The sequence below is a fragment of the Phascolarctos cinereus genome, unplaced genomic scaffold (assembly GCF_003287225.1).
Source record: "Phascolarctos cinereus isolate Bilbo 61053 unplaced genomic scaffold, phaCin_HiC Scaffold_4;HRSCAF=312, whole genome shotgun sequence".
NCBI classification, from domain to species: Eukaryota; Metazoa; Chordata; class Mammalia; order Diprotodontia; family Phascolarctidae; genus Phascolarctos; species Phascolarctos cinereus.
The window spans coordinates 621504958-621521599 of NW_027555847.1; the positions used below are offsets into that span (position 1 = coordinate 621504958).

Consider the following 16642-nt stretch of genomic DNA (forward strand, 5'->3'; position numbering starts at 1 on the left):
ATATAAACCCCCCACCCCCAACCTCCAGGGACTAAAGAGATTTTCACTTCTTCACTGGAAACGTCCCCATAAGCTTCTCAGATCACCAAGCCCTCCATATCTTCTTTACCCACAAGCTGTCATTATCTTTAATAAAATGATAACATACTCAAATGATGATCCTGAGTCATTGCAAACTCTCAAGGTGCCTTCTGAATCATCAGTTATGCTCAGTCTAGTTTTTAGTGTCAAATGTCTTTTGTTGTATTATGAATTCATTGAAAATTGGTAATCCAGATATGCCACATATGGTATTTAGTCTCACCAGACCCTGTGAGGCCAAAGGACAATGGTTTATCTGAACTATGGATCTACCTTGGCCCTTAGCACAGTACTTTGCATGTAGTCAGATTTTAATGAAAATGTTAAGTCAAATTGAATGTTCTATTAACCAGAATGCTTTCCTCAACTCCCTCCCCTTAGAGAAAGAAGAGCAATCAACTCCGAAAAACTCTGACCAGGAACCAACAATTAAGAGTCAAAGGTCAAAGGAATGTTCATTTAGAAGAATTAATGTTATTTCCAGAAAAATTGTCTTTTTTATTTCATTAGTCCTTTTCTTTTTATATGGAATATCTTAGATGAGATAACATTTGTAAAGTATTTTACAAATACCTCAGAGGTAGCAGAGTTTGGTGGAAAGAGACCTCGAGGCAGCTCTCCACCTGTTTAGATTTCGGCTCAAATCTTGAGGATAAAAGACCTGGCTATCCTCATCTGTCAAATGGGACTACCTACAGTACCAACCTCAAAGGATTCTTGTGTATGACAAATGAGAAAATATATAGAAAGTGACTTTGCAAATTTTAAAGTGCTATATAATTGTCAGCTATTATTTTATGAGAATTCTCTTGAAGCAACAACAGGCTGAATTGTAGAATGCTAAGGCCAAAAAAGATTCAATTTATCTGACCCCTCTGCCACAGTGAGCAAATGCCAAATATCTCCAAGGAAGGGAAGGAGGACTGATAATCTTAAGAGACTCAGTCAGAGTGTGGTCCTAGTCAGAATTATTTCCAACTCTAGCTGCTTTCTTCTAAGAATTACAATTTCCCAAAAACTATTGCATAGTACTGAGATGGTCTTAAAATAATTGAAATAGAAAAAGTATCAGCCCAATATTTGAAGATGGCTAGAGATTTCATGTGGCTCAATGATTTGGCTTTTTATCTCTTCTTTCCCACTTTGGTATGTAACTAGGGCTTGGGGAGGCTGTAAAGGAATCCCAGATGCTGGACTTTGCTGAAACAGCATTACAAACATCCAGAAAACCTCAGTTTGTGCAACCACCCACTGTGCTACAGACCAGAGTCCATCAAGACTTTCATTGAACTTTCTGCAATGGGACTAGCTTTCCCCTATGTGTCCTGGTCAGGGACTAGGAAAACTAACTGAGAGAGAGAAAAACAGAATAGCCCTTTCAAAAAATACTCCAGAGGTTTCAACAGACAGAAATCGGTTCAATCCAACTGAAAACAAAATTATTAAGTGCTTACTATGTGCCAAGGATTATAATAGGCACTAGTGAAACAGACAAAAACTGAATTTTAAAAATAGTAATAAAATTATGACAATTAATTATAATAACTAGCATTTATGTAGCACTTTACATAGTACAAAGTGGTTTACATGTTATTTCACTTGATTTCTTACAACATTTCTATAATGTAGATGCTATTATCATCCTCATTTTACAGATGAGAAAACTGAGATTAAAGAGTTATACCGGTAGTAAGTGTCTGTGACAAATAGCATGTGATCTCAGGGTGCTTCTATCCTGTTTGGAAGAAAAACAACAGATGCATAGAAAAATAAATACAAAATATACATGAAGTAATGTCAGTGGGGAAGCACAGGTCAAATACATAACATAGTTTGTCCAGAAGAGAACGAGCAGGTTGCCTTCTGACTCGAGATCCTATGCTTCTTCCTGTCAATTCCCCCAAGACAGATTTATCATCCAAGGTACTGGAGACCTTCACTGAAGTCATCCAGTATGATGCGGGTATCATTGCAGCACTCAGGTATTCCATTTGTTATCACCCATTCTTCATTCTTCCAACCATTCCCAGATGATATGGTTTAGATCACTCCTTGTGCACTTGCCATTACTGGCAATATGCTGCCTCCTATTTACACCATTCTATTGCCCTTCAGATTGCTAGAAATTAAATTTTTTTGAGACTGTGGCACTCTATGATTCATGACCATATAGAATCCTTGAGAAAATATTGCTGTCAAAATATTTAGCTTGTCTATGTGAGAGAGAGAGAGAGAGAGAGAGAGACAGAGGGACAGAGACAGAGACAGAGAGACAGAGACAGACACAAACAAGACAGAGACAGAGACAAAGAGACTGAAAGACAGAGATCGGGTTACCATGACTGAGAGTACTGAACAATTTCCTTAATACAATCCAACCTTCTCTCTCTTGTCTTTCAGCAATGCCAGTGCTTTTTCAAGATATATGAACCAAGAGGTAGCATTTCAGATCTTACCTCCCACCCTAGAACCAAGATTATTCCCCCCAGCCATCTTCCTTCCTGTTATTTCTGTCATTGCTCCAGGAGGCAATGCAGTACAGTGGAAATAGTGCTGACTCCGAACATGGAGAATCTAGGTCCAAGTCTCATCTTTCAGGCTTATTATGTTGTATGGTCATGGGCAAGTCATGTAATAATACCTAATATTTTATAGCTCTCATTTGATCCTCATAACAACGCTAAGATGTAGGTGGGACTCAGATTTCTTATCTGCATAATGAAAGGCTTGAACTAGATGCCTCTCGGGTCTCTTCCAGATATGGATCTAATGGTCCTACGATCCTCTCTGAACCAATCTTCCAGAGACCATAGCCAGGGGTAGCTAAGCTCTTCAGCTCCAAACTTGTCCCCAAAGGTCAAGCCTCTTCAAGCATTATATCAATGGTACCTATCTATTGCATAACATTTTGTTACCTCATTATTTCTTGGGTTGTTGCTATTCAGTAGTGTCCAACTCTTCCTGACCTCCTACACCATAACATGCCAGGCCCTTCCATCCTCCTCTATCTCTCAAAGTCTGTCCAAGTTCATATTCATTGTTTCTAAGATACTATCTATCCATCTCATTCTTTTCCATCTCTTTTGCCTTTTGCCTTCAATCTTTCCCAATCTCAGGGTTTTTTTCAATGAACCCCATCTTCCCATTATGTGGCCAAAGTATTTGACTTCAGTATTTGACCTTCCATTGAGTAGCCTGAATTATTTTCTTTAACTATTGACTGATTTGATCTCCTTTCTGTCCAAGGGACTCTTGGAAAGCAACAGACATGTTTGATACTAATTTTGTACTTGCCAGAATGGCTGGCAAGTTCTGAGACCTGTAAAAGGGCTCAATAAAGCCTTCTTGTTGGATTGCTTTTCCTAGGTCTATACTAGTTTCTCCATGGCTAGGCCTCTATAACAGAAAAAGAGCCTCAAAGTAATGCAAATGATTCATTCCTTCCATTAGAAATTAGATTGATAGAATGTTAGATACAGAAAAGACCAGAGAGATGTTACACCCCTCTCTTTGGCCCATTCCCCTCTGCATGGTGCCATGGTGCAATCAGGGTGTGACTACCAGTAGAAAGTAGAAGAGGAGTGTGCAAGCAGATGGTTCCTAGTGGGGAAGTTCTTAAACATGATCAGAGTCTAAAAAGGAGATACTCTACCTCTTCACTTGAACTGAAGGATCCAAGTTTTAAAATGCCAGGACAAAACGGTAGTGGCTGCTTTCCCATGAATAAAGATTGCTGATGAGTCCAGGCCCCCTACTCCATCACTGATGAGGGAGCCAAGATGAGAAATAATTGAAAGTCTGCCAGCAAGACAAAAATTAACAGAAAAGCCCTGTGGGTAGGAGTTTCCTTCAATCTTTGTAAGGTCTTGAGTCTTTTGCTTTAAAGAAGAACTGAGCCCTTTCCCCTGGCTGGCTGAACAGAGCCCGCACGATGCCTGAAGTCACAGGAGTTTGTCTGGCCCTGGCCATCTTCCTAAAAAAGTCAGGGAAGCTGAAAGTCCCCGAATGGGTGGACACGGTCAAGCTGGCCAAACATAAAGAGCTGGCGCCCTACAACGAGAACTGGTTCTACACTCGGGCTGCCTCCACAGCCTGCCACCTGTACCTCTGGGGCAGTGCTGGCGTGGGCTCCATGACCAAGATCTACGGCGGGCGCCAGTGCAATGGGGTCATGCCCAGTCACTTCAGCAGAGGCTTCAAAAGCATGGCCCGGAGGGTCCTGCAAGCCCTGGAAGGCCTCAAGATGGTGGAGAAGGACCAGGATGGGGGCCGGAAGCTGACACCTCAGGGACTGAGAGACCTGGACAGAATTGCCGGAAAGGTGGCAGCTGCCAACAAGAAACATTAGGACAAACCACACCAGATTCATTAATAAATTGCCTTGCTCATGACAAAAAAAAAAAAAAGAACTGAGACCTGGGCCCAGAGTTTCAGAGTCTTCATCTGAAGACTCGTCCTAATGAAAGTATGAGTTGAATAGTAGTTGGGGAATGGGGGAAGGAGTAGGTTATATTTTACATATTCCTTTATCTACTTGGCAGAGGAAGGGCCCTGGAGAAATAAGCCAAACTGCATCTTCTCTAAAATTACTGGGTTCTGAACAACATATCCACTGTCAAGCACAAGTTGCTTCTTTACTCTCTGACTAGATAAAAGTGCTGCCTGGGATCTAACAGAAGTATCCAGCACATATCCATGGGATAGATCTTTTATTAAAGATTGTTTTACTGCTTCCATTTTTATATACAAAGAGTAAAGCACTATATGTAAGCATCCATGCTTTCCTATTCTTTCCTGCAGAGAGCATTATAAGTTCTTTGATTACGGTTCCATGAACTATAGTAATATCAGGGAGAAGCAGATGGGGGCTCAGAGATCACTCAACTTTACCAGTCTGGTAAAGCCTATGGGCCCTTTATCAGAATACTAGTCTGTTGCTTACATTCATAATTGAAAGAAATGTTAAAATTCAGCAAGAGACATAGGAGTGGGGGACGGGGGGGGGGAGAGACAATGTGTTTGTTGAGCAGCTACTATGTGCCAAGAATTTGTGCTAAATTCAGGGAATGCAAAGGCCAACAAAAAGCAAAGTAGTTCCCACCCTCAAGAAGTATACATTTCAATGGGAAAAGAGAACACATAAAAGAGTTTTAAAAGGGAGGATGGGAAGAACTGGAAAGTTCAGTAGGAATCAAGGGAGCTATGAGCTGAATCAGGTTTGGAGTGGGCATGACTTTTCACAGATGACTCCTCAAATGGGAGGGATTATGAATGGTGGGGGTGGATACCAGACTACCTAAGGAGTAAGAAACAGGACAAGAATGGAAATGGGGAAATGAAGCAGGTCAAGATCTCAGTATTATCTCAGTGGTGGGGTTAGGCCTGTGAATGGCCCCTCTACTTCCAGCCTGGGAAAGATATAGAGGTCCAATCTTGTAGAGAAAGAGAGGAAAGAGGGGAGAGAGAGAGAGAGAGAGAGAGAGGAGAGAGAGAGAGAGAGAGAGAGAGAGAGAGAGAAGAAAAGAAGAAAGGAGGGGACGGGGGGGGAGGAGAGAAGAGAAAGGAGAAGGAGAAGGAGAAGAAGGAGAAGGAGAAGAAGAAGAAGAAGAAGAAGAAGAAGAAGAAGAAGAAGAAGAAGAAGAAAGAAGAAGAAGAAGAAAGAAGAAGAAGAGAAAAGAGGAGGAGGAAAAGAGAAAGGGATAGAGAGGAGAAGACAAAGAGAGAGAGGGAGAAAGGGAGGTAGGGAAGATAAAGTTATAGATATACATGTATACAGATATTATGAAAAGAAAGATTGATATAGATATAGATTATATGGATATATATATATATATAGTTGTAGATATAGCTATGGATATAATTATAGATATATACAGATATAGCTGTAGATACAATTATGATATATTTACATATATATATATATATATATATATAGCTATGGGGAGAGGGAAATAGAAATAGAGATGATAGAGATATGGTTATATAACTGTCAAATAGATATGTCTATATAGATATAGATATAGATATAGATATAGATATAGATATAGATATAGATATAGATATAGATATAGATATAGATATAGATATAGATATAGATATAGATATAGATATAGATATAGATATAGATATAGATATAGATAGATATAGATATAGATATGGAGAGAGAAATAGAGTTAGAGATCTAGCTGTAGTTGTAGGTATAGATAGGAATATAGAAATAGATGGATATAGATATAGCTGTAGTTATATACATGGATAGGGATAGACCTGTGGAGATAGAGACAAAGACTGTGACAGAGAAAGAGATTTGCCTATTATGGGAATCACAGTGATCTTGGTCCTTCCTCAGAACTTTCTCTTAGTACATAACCTTCAGGCTTAGCATGAGACTACCCAACTCCTTATGCCCAATACTGAATAAGATCTGGTTAGTGAAGAGCAGCAGCAGCTGGTGGTTAAAGTAAAGAGGCCTAGTCTACCACCTTATTTTACATGTGAGGAAGCTGAAACCCAGAAAGGCCAAGCAGCTTGTCCCAAATCACACACACAGTGAATAATATAGCTGGGCCTAGAACCCAGGCATTCTGCTGTCAAATCCAAGGCTCTAAACATTACTACATTTTGCCTCTCAATGCAAGTGGTAAAGGTATTGGATAAAATGTAGGATAGATACAGCTTGAGAATTCAAGCCTTGCTTCCAGCATAATCTGCCTCAAGTAATAAAATAAGCATAATTACACTGGAGGATAGATTCCTTTGGAGGGGAAAACAAGATGAGGCAAATAGTCATAAACTCTAAATATTTCTGAGGAATACAAGACAAAATGAAATTCTTAACAGATAGAGGCCAACTACCAACTCAGATACTTCCCAGTGATAAACTTTCAGGACAAATAGCTTCAATATATATTGCATCCTCTTTATTGCCCCTCCAGAAGAACTGCATGTCTCAAGACGGAAGTCAGTTTATCTCCAAGGGTCTGAAACATCATCTTTTAAATATCTAAACTACTAAGGAGAGCTTTCCATTGTTGTTTTTTGGAGAATTCTGAGAAATCCGTCTGTGGGCAAACCCTCCAAAATATTTCACTGATGTTTCATTTCTCTACAAACCATTAGGTTTTCTGCCATAAATGGTAGAGACAAGTTATCAGAGAAGTCACCAGAGCCCCTGTTGCCCTGGATGGAATGTTTGTAAAGAAAGATGTTTATCAATCACTCTGGGATCTGGGAAGCGGGCTGTCTTGCTAGTGTCCTCGGGTGAGATACAGGAGTTAGCAAGTTTTTATTGCCTCATTTCCTTTGGTTGTACCTACTTTTTTGTTAACCACAATGTTGTAGCAATCCCTTTCTTCATCATGGAATAATCTGAATTCTCAAAAACCACTAGAATGAGAAGCCTGAAATGCCATCATCATATTGTGAATCTCTTGCCATACTGGTCAACCACGCTTGACCTAACATCATAGTTTCAGGAAACATACTCTTAGCATTGCATTTCTAAAATGATATTAGGTGCCAAGGAAATATATGTTTTCTGGATTTGATTTGGTCAATTTACCATCATGTATTAAGTGGCATCTACATATGTAAAACATACATAGTGGTGAGCAGATGTAAATGAAAGATAAAACAAAACAATATGATACCCTTGAGCAGCTTACAATTGAGCATGCTCATAAATATAAAAGGTTCGAGGTAGAAGGTGTTAGAGGAGAGGCAAAGGGCATTAGAAAAGGTAAGGACTGGCAACTTTCAGATAGGGGTCTCAGTGAAGCTCCAGGGAGGATGTGACACCTGAGCTGGGCCTCAAAAAAAGAAGAGAATTTCAACAGGCAAAGATGAGAGAAACAGACAGAAAGACAAACAGACAGAGAGACACAGAAACAGAGAGACAGAGAGGAAGGCGGAGAGAAGAAAAGAGGAAGAGGGAGAAGGAATGAAAGGGGAGAGGAGAAAGAGAGACAGAGGAAGACAGAAAAGGAGAGGGAAATAGAGAGAGAGTCTCAGGTTTGAATTATATAGGGTAATGTTACAGGGCAATGTGGTAGCCCAACTTGCTCCTTTTACAAAGGAACAGACTAAAGCCAAGGGAGGGTCTATGACTTGCCAGAGATCACAGCAGTTGTTCAATCATTTCAGTCATGTCCAGCTCTTAGTGTCCCCATTTGTCTGATTCTTTTGGACTGGTTTGCCATTTCCCTCTCCAGCTTATTTTACAGATGAGAAAACTGAAGCAAACAGGATTAAGTGACTTGCCCAGGGTCACACAGCTAGTGCCTGAGGCCAGATTTGAACTCAGGAAAATGAGTCTTCCCGGTCACAGCAGGAGTAAGCATCAAAGGCAGGAGACAACCTGAGTAAACACATGGAGGCAGAAGAATGTGGGAAAAACATCAGAGAAATAGAAATATATTGTTTGATAACTCTGTAGCTTGTATTCAGGGAAGACAAGTACCTCTGGTGTATGGGCTGCTGAGCCCTCTCAGGGCTGCTTTCCACCTTTAGTGTCTACTTGATCCACCTAACTCTCATTTGTGACTCCAAGAAGCTGTAGCATGCACAGTGGCCATACCCTGGTCAACTGTTTAAGCAGACTGGCTAAACTAGGTTGAGGGCAATCAAGGGGTTCAAGGTGAGTGGAGGGGGGGGTGTCTACCCCAAGAATATAAAGACTGGTAGAATAGGTGGATGAGAACAATTTGTCCCAATGGCCATGAAGGCAGCTGAAGCAGGCACTGCAGAGTTCTCAGAACTTGGTTAGACATGAAAGACACCAAAGTAATCTTCTGCATCTTGAACCATTATTAGTCATCTTGACTCTGTCCTGCCGCTGGACTGTGATGAATCTTGAAGACAGAGTGAGGCCGATTACTTCATAAAATTCTGCCTCATTGAAGTCCAAAGACATCACCCATATCACTTCACTATTTTTAGCTATCTCAGAGTTCTGTGGCAACACACAAATGACATAGCAGCAGGGGTAGATACACTTGGAACTGTAGTCACAACCCTGCACATGGGCAGTCCAGATCATAGGGTCGTCTTCTCACTGGAAGGAGCAGTAGGATTTAGCAGCCCCCTGGGTGCCTGAGCAGCCTGTTATGGATCACACTGTTCACCTCCTAGTGTGAGGAAGGGGATAGAAATGGCATCCTAAAAATCATCTGCTAACCCAACCCTGGCCTGTTTACCATGGTAGGCAAGACTCCCACCCATAGTTGAAACACCAAAAAATGTACAAAAACTTCTGCAGAGATGATTGCACTCAACATCAGTACATGGAATGTGTGCATACTTATAGACACCACAAAAATCCAGTAGACTTGAAAGATGAACAGCTCTTGTTTTGAGAGAACTCCGAAGGTACCTCATCCAAACAGCAGCCCTGAGTGAAACAAGGCTGCCAAATGAAGTCCAGCTTACAAAAGTTAAAGCTGGATACATGTTCTTCTGAAACGGCTGCAATGAAAGGGAGTTCTGTGAAGCTGGTGTTCATTTTGCAATAGAAACTAATCTAGTCAGCGAGCTTGTATGCCCACCAAAAGGAGTGAATAACAGGCTCATGACAATGTGATTGCCACTTGCAGGGAAATGACACACCACCATCCTCAATGCCTATGCTTCCACCATGATGAAGCCTGATGAGGTGACAGACAAAATTTATGAAGACCTGGAGACCCTGGGTGATTTCAATGCTAGAGCAGGCTCAGACTATAACCCATGGCAGGTAGTCCTTAGGAGGAATGGAGTTGGAAATAAATGGTCACTTACTACTGAAGACTTGTGCATCTCATGACCTTCTCATCACCAACACTATCTTCCATTTACCTAAACACAATAAAACTTCTGGCATGCACCCTTGCAGCAAACATTGGCATTTAATAGGCTATGTCATTATAAGGAGAAGAGACAGACAGGATGTGAGAGTGATGAAGGCAATGTGTGACATAGAGTGCTAGACTGATCATAGACTTATCCTCTCCAAGCTAAATACTCATAATCAACAAAAGCAGTGGCCCCAAGGCAAGATGACTACCAGAAGATTTAATGTCAACAGATTAGAGCCCTTCTCTGAGCAGGAACAGATTGTGGCTAACTTGAAAGGAAATTTGGACCAACACACAGTTGGCAACAGTGGAGCAGAAAAGGAGTGGGCAGCTTTCAGAGATTTGGGGTACAGCACTGCATTTACTCATCTTGGTCAGAACACTCACAAACATCAAGACTGATTTGACAAAAATGATGTGGAAATTCAGAAGCTGCTAAATGAAAAATGAGAACTCCATAGGATTTACCAGCAAGATAGTTCATCTGTCCCTAAGAAAGCAGCATTTAACTCCATCAAAAGTAAAACACAAGCAAAGCTTTGAGAGATGCAGGATTCTTCGCTCAGTAGGAAGGCAGATGAAATTCAGTTTTATGCTTATAGTAACAATCCAAAGTGCTTTTATGATGTCCTAAAGGCTATTTAAGGGCCAAAGACATAAGGTACATCTCAACTATTCAGTGCTGATGGAGCCACATTGATTAGTGATAAGGACATGATCCTAGAGAGGTGGGCTGAACACTTCCATGGTGTTCTCAACAGGCCATCATCAATCAATGCTGAAGTCATTGACCATTTTCCTCAGGTTGAAGTCAATCCCTCTCTAGCCAAATTTCCAACAGAAGAAGAGGTTTTGAATGCCATTAGGTTTCTCTCCTGGGACAAAGCACCTGGTGCTGATTCTACTCCAGTTGAGATTTACAAGGTGGGGTTCCATTGCTCATACAAAAGCTGACTGAAATTTTCTGGATACTATGACAATAGATTATCCCTCAGGAGTTCAAGGATACCTCTTCTGTCCATCTCTATAAAGGTAAGGCAATAGACTTTCTGTTACAATCACAGAGGGAGGTCTCTCTCTTAGTCATTGCTGGCAAGATTCTTGCCAGAGTCCTCCTTAATAGGCTGATCCTTCATCTGGAAGATGGTCATCTACCTGAGAACCCATATGGTTTCAGAAAGGGCTGAAGAAAAGTTGATATGGTGTCTGCTACCCAACAACTCCAGGAGAAATGCCAAGAGCAAAACAGAGGTCTGTACACAATGTTTATTGATCTAACTTAGGGCTTTGTTACTGTCAGTCATGAGGGCTTATGGAAAAGTATGTCAAAATTTGGTTGCCCAGAGAAATTCAACAGTATTATAGGTCAGTTTCATGTCAGTATGCTTGCATGTGTCCTGAATAATGGATGATGCTTTCGTGCTTTCCCAGTCACCAGTGGAGATAAACAAGGCTGTGTACTTGCTCACATGCTTTTTAGGCTGATGTTTTAAGATATGTTTTCAGATGCCTTCATTGAGGACAAATATGGCATCAAAGTCAGCTACTGCACTGACTACTAAATTATTTAACTTGAAAAGGTTACAAGCTAAGACCAAAGGGGAAGGGAAGTTGGTATGTGATCATTTTTTGTTCACAGATGATTGTGCACTCAATGCATCCTCTGAAGCTGAGATGCAACAAAGTATGGATTGATACTCGGCTTCTTGTGCTAATTTCAGCCTAACAATTAACACCAAGAAAACACAGATGCTCCGTCAGCCAGCACCGTACCATCCATACTTAGAACCATCGGTTACAGCAAATGGAGAAGTTCTGAGTACTGTAGATGAGTTCACTTACCTTGGCGGTACACTTTCTAGGTATGTATAACTGACAATGAGGTTGATGCATGCATTGCCAGAACTAGCTCAGTTTTGGGGAGGCTTTGAAGGAAAGTGTGGGAGATAAGAGGTATTAGACTGCTTACCAAACTGAAGGTCTACAGAGCCATTGTGCTGACCTCATTGTCATATGCCTGTGAAATCTGGACAGTATGCCAGCTCTATGCCAGGAAACTGAATTGTTTCCATTTGCATTGTCTGAGGAAGATTCTGAAGATCACCTGGCAGGATAAGGTACCAAACTAGGGGTCCTGGTTTGAATCGTGCCTTCAGATACTGAGTAGCTGAGTGACAGTGAACTGACTTGAACTCACTTAGACTCAGTTTCTCCATCAGTAAGAGAAAACAATAAGGATGATAATAATTAAACTTCCTACCTCACAGGGTTATTGTAAGCAAAAGCGTTTTCCAAACCTTCCTTAAAATGTTATGCAAATGTTGGGTTATTATTTTTGAGTACCTACTATGTATGATGTACCAGAAGTTCAGAGATTTTTTTTTTAATGTCAATACCACAGGTAAGGGAGGGGAAAGGTAGGAAATACTGTGTAAACACAGATAAGCATAATAATATAAGTGAGCAACGGCAACAAAGAAAAGGTGAGTTATAATGCTCTGAGAAAAAAAAATTTGTGGTGAAAGAAAAGATGAGTAGGAAATAAGGCTGGAGAAGGAGATCAGAGAAAGGTGGTAGGAGGCCTTGAATGACAGACTGAGTGTACATTTCATCATGTAGCTAATAAGGAATCTTTGTAGCTTTGTTTTGCTTTGTTTGGAGGAAGGTTGGGGAAGGTTGTTTGGTTTGGGTTTTGTTTCCACTTTTCTGAGGAAGGGGTTGTTCTGTTTTTTGAAGGAGTGGTCTAATTGACAAATGCTTTAGAAAGATTAATTTGAAAATAATCTAGAGGATAGACTGGAAGAGAGATATCATTTTAGTTGTTGTTGTTCAGTCTTTTCAAATGTATCTGACTCTTCATGACCCCATTTGGGGTTTTCTTGGCAAGGATAATGGAGTGGTTTTCCATTTCCTTCTTCAGCTCATTTTCCAGATGAGGAAACTGAGGCAAACATGATTAAGTGACTTGCCCAGAGTCACACATCTATGAAGTGCCTCAATTTAGAGTGTCAAATTTGAACTCAAGAAGATGAGTCTTCTTGACTTCAGACCTGACACTCTATCCACTGTACCACTTACATGTTCCACATCAATTTAGAGGCCATTTCAATAAGCCTGGGCAAGATGTCATGGGGACCTTATCTATGGCAGTGACAACACAACTGGACGGGAGAGTCAGGTGAAATTCATGTTGTAGAAGTAAAATTGACAAAACTTTTTTTTTAAGTTTGAATCTTAGAAATACTAAAACCAGAGTTGGTTCTATCCCTTGTGATGAACATGAAGGTGGAGAGGGGGGAGGACAACCAGGTGTTGCTAATTGTGTTTGTAACAGGCACTCCAAGGTGCTTTGCATACCAGATGCTACCCTAGGCACTGATCCTCCTGTGACTCCTGTGGCAGCTTATGTGTGGGCTGCCCAGGTGCTGATCTTGGCCCTGTGTCATGCTTTACCTTGGGTGGGGGAGGGGAGGATGCCTGGGACCTGTTCTGAGTGAAAGTTTGGCACTGTCTCCTGCTCGTGGTTCTTTGTCTTCAGCCTAGCTTATCTCTACTCAGAGGGAGGAAACAAGGGAGGAAGGGAGAAAAGAAGGGAAAGAGGGAGGAAAAGAAGGAAAAGAGAGGGAGGAAAGAAGGGAAGGAAGGAAGGAAGAAAGAAAGAAAGGAAGGAAGGAAGGAAGGAAGGAAGGAAGGAAGGAAGGAAGGAAGGAAGGAAGGAAGGAAGGAAGGAAGGAAGGAAGGAAGGAAAGAAGGAAGGAAGGGAGGACAGTCAAAATAGATTCTCATATCAGTCATGTCTAAAAGTGAATTCTTATTGTCAATGGTTATCTCTCTTTCATTAGAGGAATAGTATGTCTGATCACCATTTAGGTGATCAAAAGTCTTAAGTTGTTTCAGATTGTTCATTTTTATAATACTGATGTTATAATATAAATTGTTCTTCAGGTTCTCCTCTCTGCACTTTGCATCAATTCATATAAGTCTTCCCATGTCATCGAAACCATCTTTTTTCCTCATTTCCTATAACACAATACAATTCCATCATATTCACATACCACAACTTATTCAGCCATTTTCTACTAAGGGCAGTCCCTTAGTTTCCCATTGTTTGGGGTTTCTTCGGTGTTTGGATTTTGTTTTGCTTTGTTTTTTTCTTTCTTTCTTTCTTTTTTTTTTGTTACTACAAAAAGAACTGCTATAAATGTTTTGTAAATATAGGACCTTTTCCTCTTTCCTTGCTCTCTTTGGGGGATAGGCCTAGCAGCAGTACAGGTGAAATCAAAGGCCATGAGTTGTTTAACAACTTTTTGTGTATAATTCCAAGTTTATTTTCAAAGTAGTTAGACCCATTCACACCTCCACCAATAGTTCCTCAAAATGCTCATTTTCCCTCAGTCCCTCCAACATTGATCCTTTTTATTTTTTTGTCACCTTTGTCAATTTGGTGGATGTGAGGCAGAACCTCAGAACTGCTTTATCTTTCATGTCTCTGATTATTAGTCACTTGGAGAATTGTTTTTTTTCAAATGGATAAACCAGATTGCTTGGGTTTTTTCCCTTTGAGAACTACCCACTTATATCCTTAGGCTTTTTTTCAATTAGAGAATTGCTCTTATTCGTATACATTTGAATCAATTCCAAATAGATATGTATATCTATACATACATCTATATTATATACATCAGTCAAAATATACATGTATGTATACATATGTGTTTGTACATGAAAGGTATATATGCATATGTGCATATATGTCTAATTAGCTCAAAATATACATATTTATTTGGAACTGATTCAAATAGATTAAAATATATACACACATAAATAATGAGAATGAAACCTTTATGAGAGAAACTTGCTGCAGAGATTTTTTTTTACCAGTTATTTCCCTATTAACCTTAACTTTATTGGATTTGTTTGTACAAAAACTTTTCAATTTTATATAATCAAAATTATCTAATTTATTTTCTTTGATTCTCTCTCTTCCTTGTTTGGTTATGAACTCTTCCCTATCTCTACATCTGATAGAATACATATTTTCCAACATATTGATCACCATCCTTGCCTATTCCTACCTTTACAATGAAGTTGGCAATTGCTAAAGTATATGTTATTTAATTTGGAGGGTCATATTGAGTTCTCTGCCTCTTTACCTTCTGAAACAGAAGTTGGTATATAAGCTGAAATCATTTTCACAATGATCCTTTTGCAAATACTATCATGAACACTGTAGCATTAGACAATTAAACACATTATGAAATTATATTCTTTACTGTTTTTGGATGCACAAGAAAACTAATCCTGCCAACTGCTTTATTTGCCTTTCCAAAGAGAACTTGTGAACTATCCTTCCATTTGGCCAGTTTCCTTCTGTCTTCTGGTTTTCATTCCTAGTGAAAATGCCAAGTGATACTATTCACCTCCTCTAGTGACATGTCTGCTCCCTGTTCAGTGGGAAGTGATCTCATAATTACTAAGAGTTGACTCAAAATTTATAGATGGTTTAAAAACTGATACTTAGCATCCACCATCCCCTTTTCTACCGGTTTCATGCCATCATCAAAGAAGAGGAAAGGGCCAGAGAGGACTAAGGGTGATCTTATGTTTTTCTTTGCTTCATGAGTTACCGTGACTAAAGAATTCATCAGCAGCTCATCAACTAAGTAGTCTCAGTCTATTGCCAAGACCATACTTGACATCTTTCCAATGTGGTCAAATGTGCCAGAGTTTGACTTCTACTAGAAAAGTCTCCAAAATCCCAGGGTCACCTTCATGCTGTGATGAAGCATCTGCAGAGAGATGATAATTAAATCCATGGAAGTGGAATAAATCTTCAAAAAATAAAAAGAATGGAAAGCAGAAGAGAGTTGATAAAGAAATTTGTTGGATACCCACATTTAGGGTTTGGAGGAAGACCACAAACTAGTAAAAGAAAGAGAAGGGATAGCTGTACAGGGAGGTAAGTAAAGAACCAAGAGGAATCTTTTATTGAAGCCAGTTGATAAGAAATCATTATGAACTATTGATATGAAAAGGATGGGGAGGGGAGTTGTTTAAGGGGCTCCAACCTCATAACAACAAAGATCAAAAAAGCCAGTATAACCCTAGACTGCATTAAAAAATGCAGCATCCAGAACTAAGGATCTGATGGTCTTATTGTACACTGCCCTAATCAGAACATCACTGAGTATTATTTTTACCTCTGAGCCCCACATTTAATTAGAGACCCAAAGGAGCTAGAGCATATCTAGAAGAGGGCAAACAGCATGGTGAGAGAGGTAGGGATAATACCATATGAGGATCACTTGGAATAACTTCAGATGCTTTTCCAAGATTGAAGTGTGGGAGGATATGGTGCTACCTTCTACTATTGCTTGGCCCAAAAATGCACTTACTATGAGTTGTCAAAGGGCAGACTGAGGCTCCATGTATGGGCAAAACCCATAAGAGCAATCTGAAAGTAAAACAAGCTGCCTTATGAAGTGATTCAGTAACCAAGCATTTATTAAATGTTTGCTATGTGTCAGGAACAGTGCTAAATGCTGAGTATACAAGGTAAGGCAAAAGATAGACCCTTCTTTCAAGGAGCTCACATTCAAACACAAACCACCATGTATATACAAGATATATTCAGGGTAGATTGGAGGTAGTCTCTGAAAGAAAACACTGGGCGGGGAGTGAGGGGAGAATAAGGGTAGGGAAATATAGGAGTGGGAAGCCAGAAATGCCTC

The 16642-nt window shown here is 40.1% G+C and overlaps 1 pseudogene; it reads left to right on the forward strand.

The window, feature by feature from the left end:
* The first annotated feature begins 4012 nt into the window (after positions 1-4012).
* Positions 4013-4459, forward strand: LOC110193313 (small ribosomal subunit protein eS19 pseudogene; annotated as a pseudogene).
* Positions 4460-16642: the final 12183 nt, after the last annotated feature.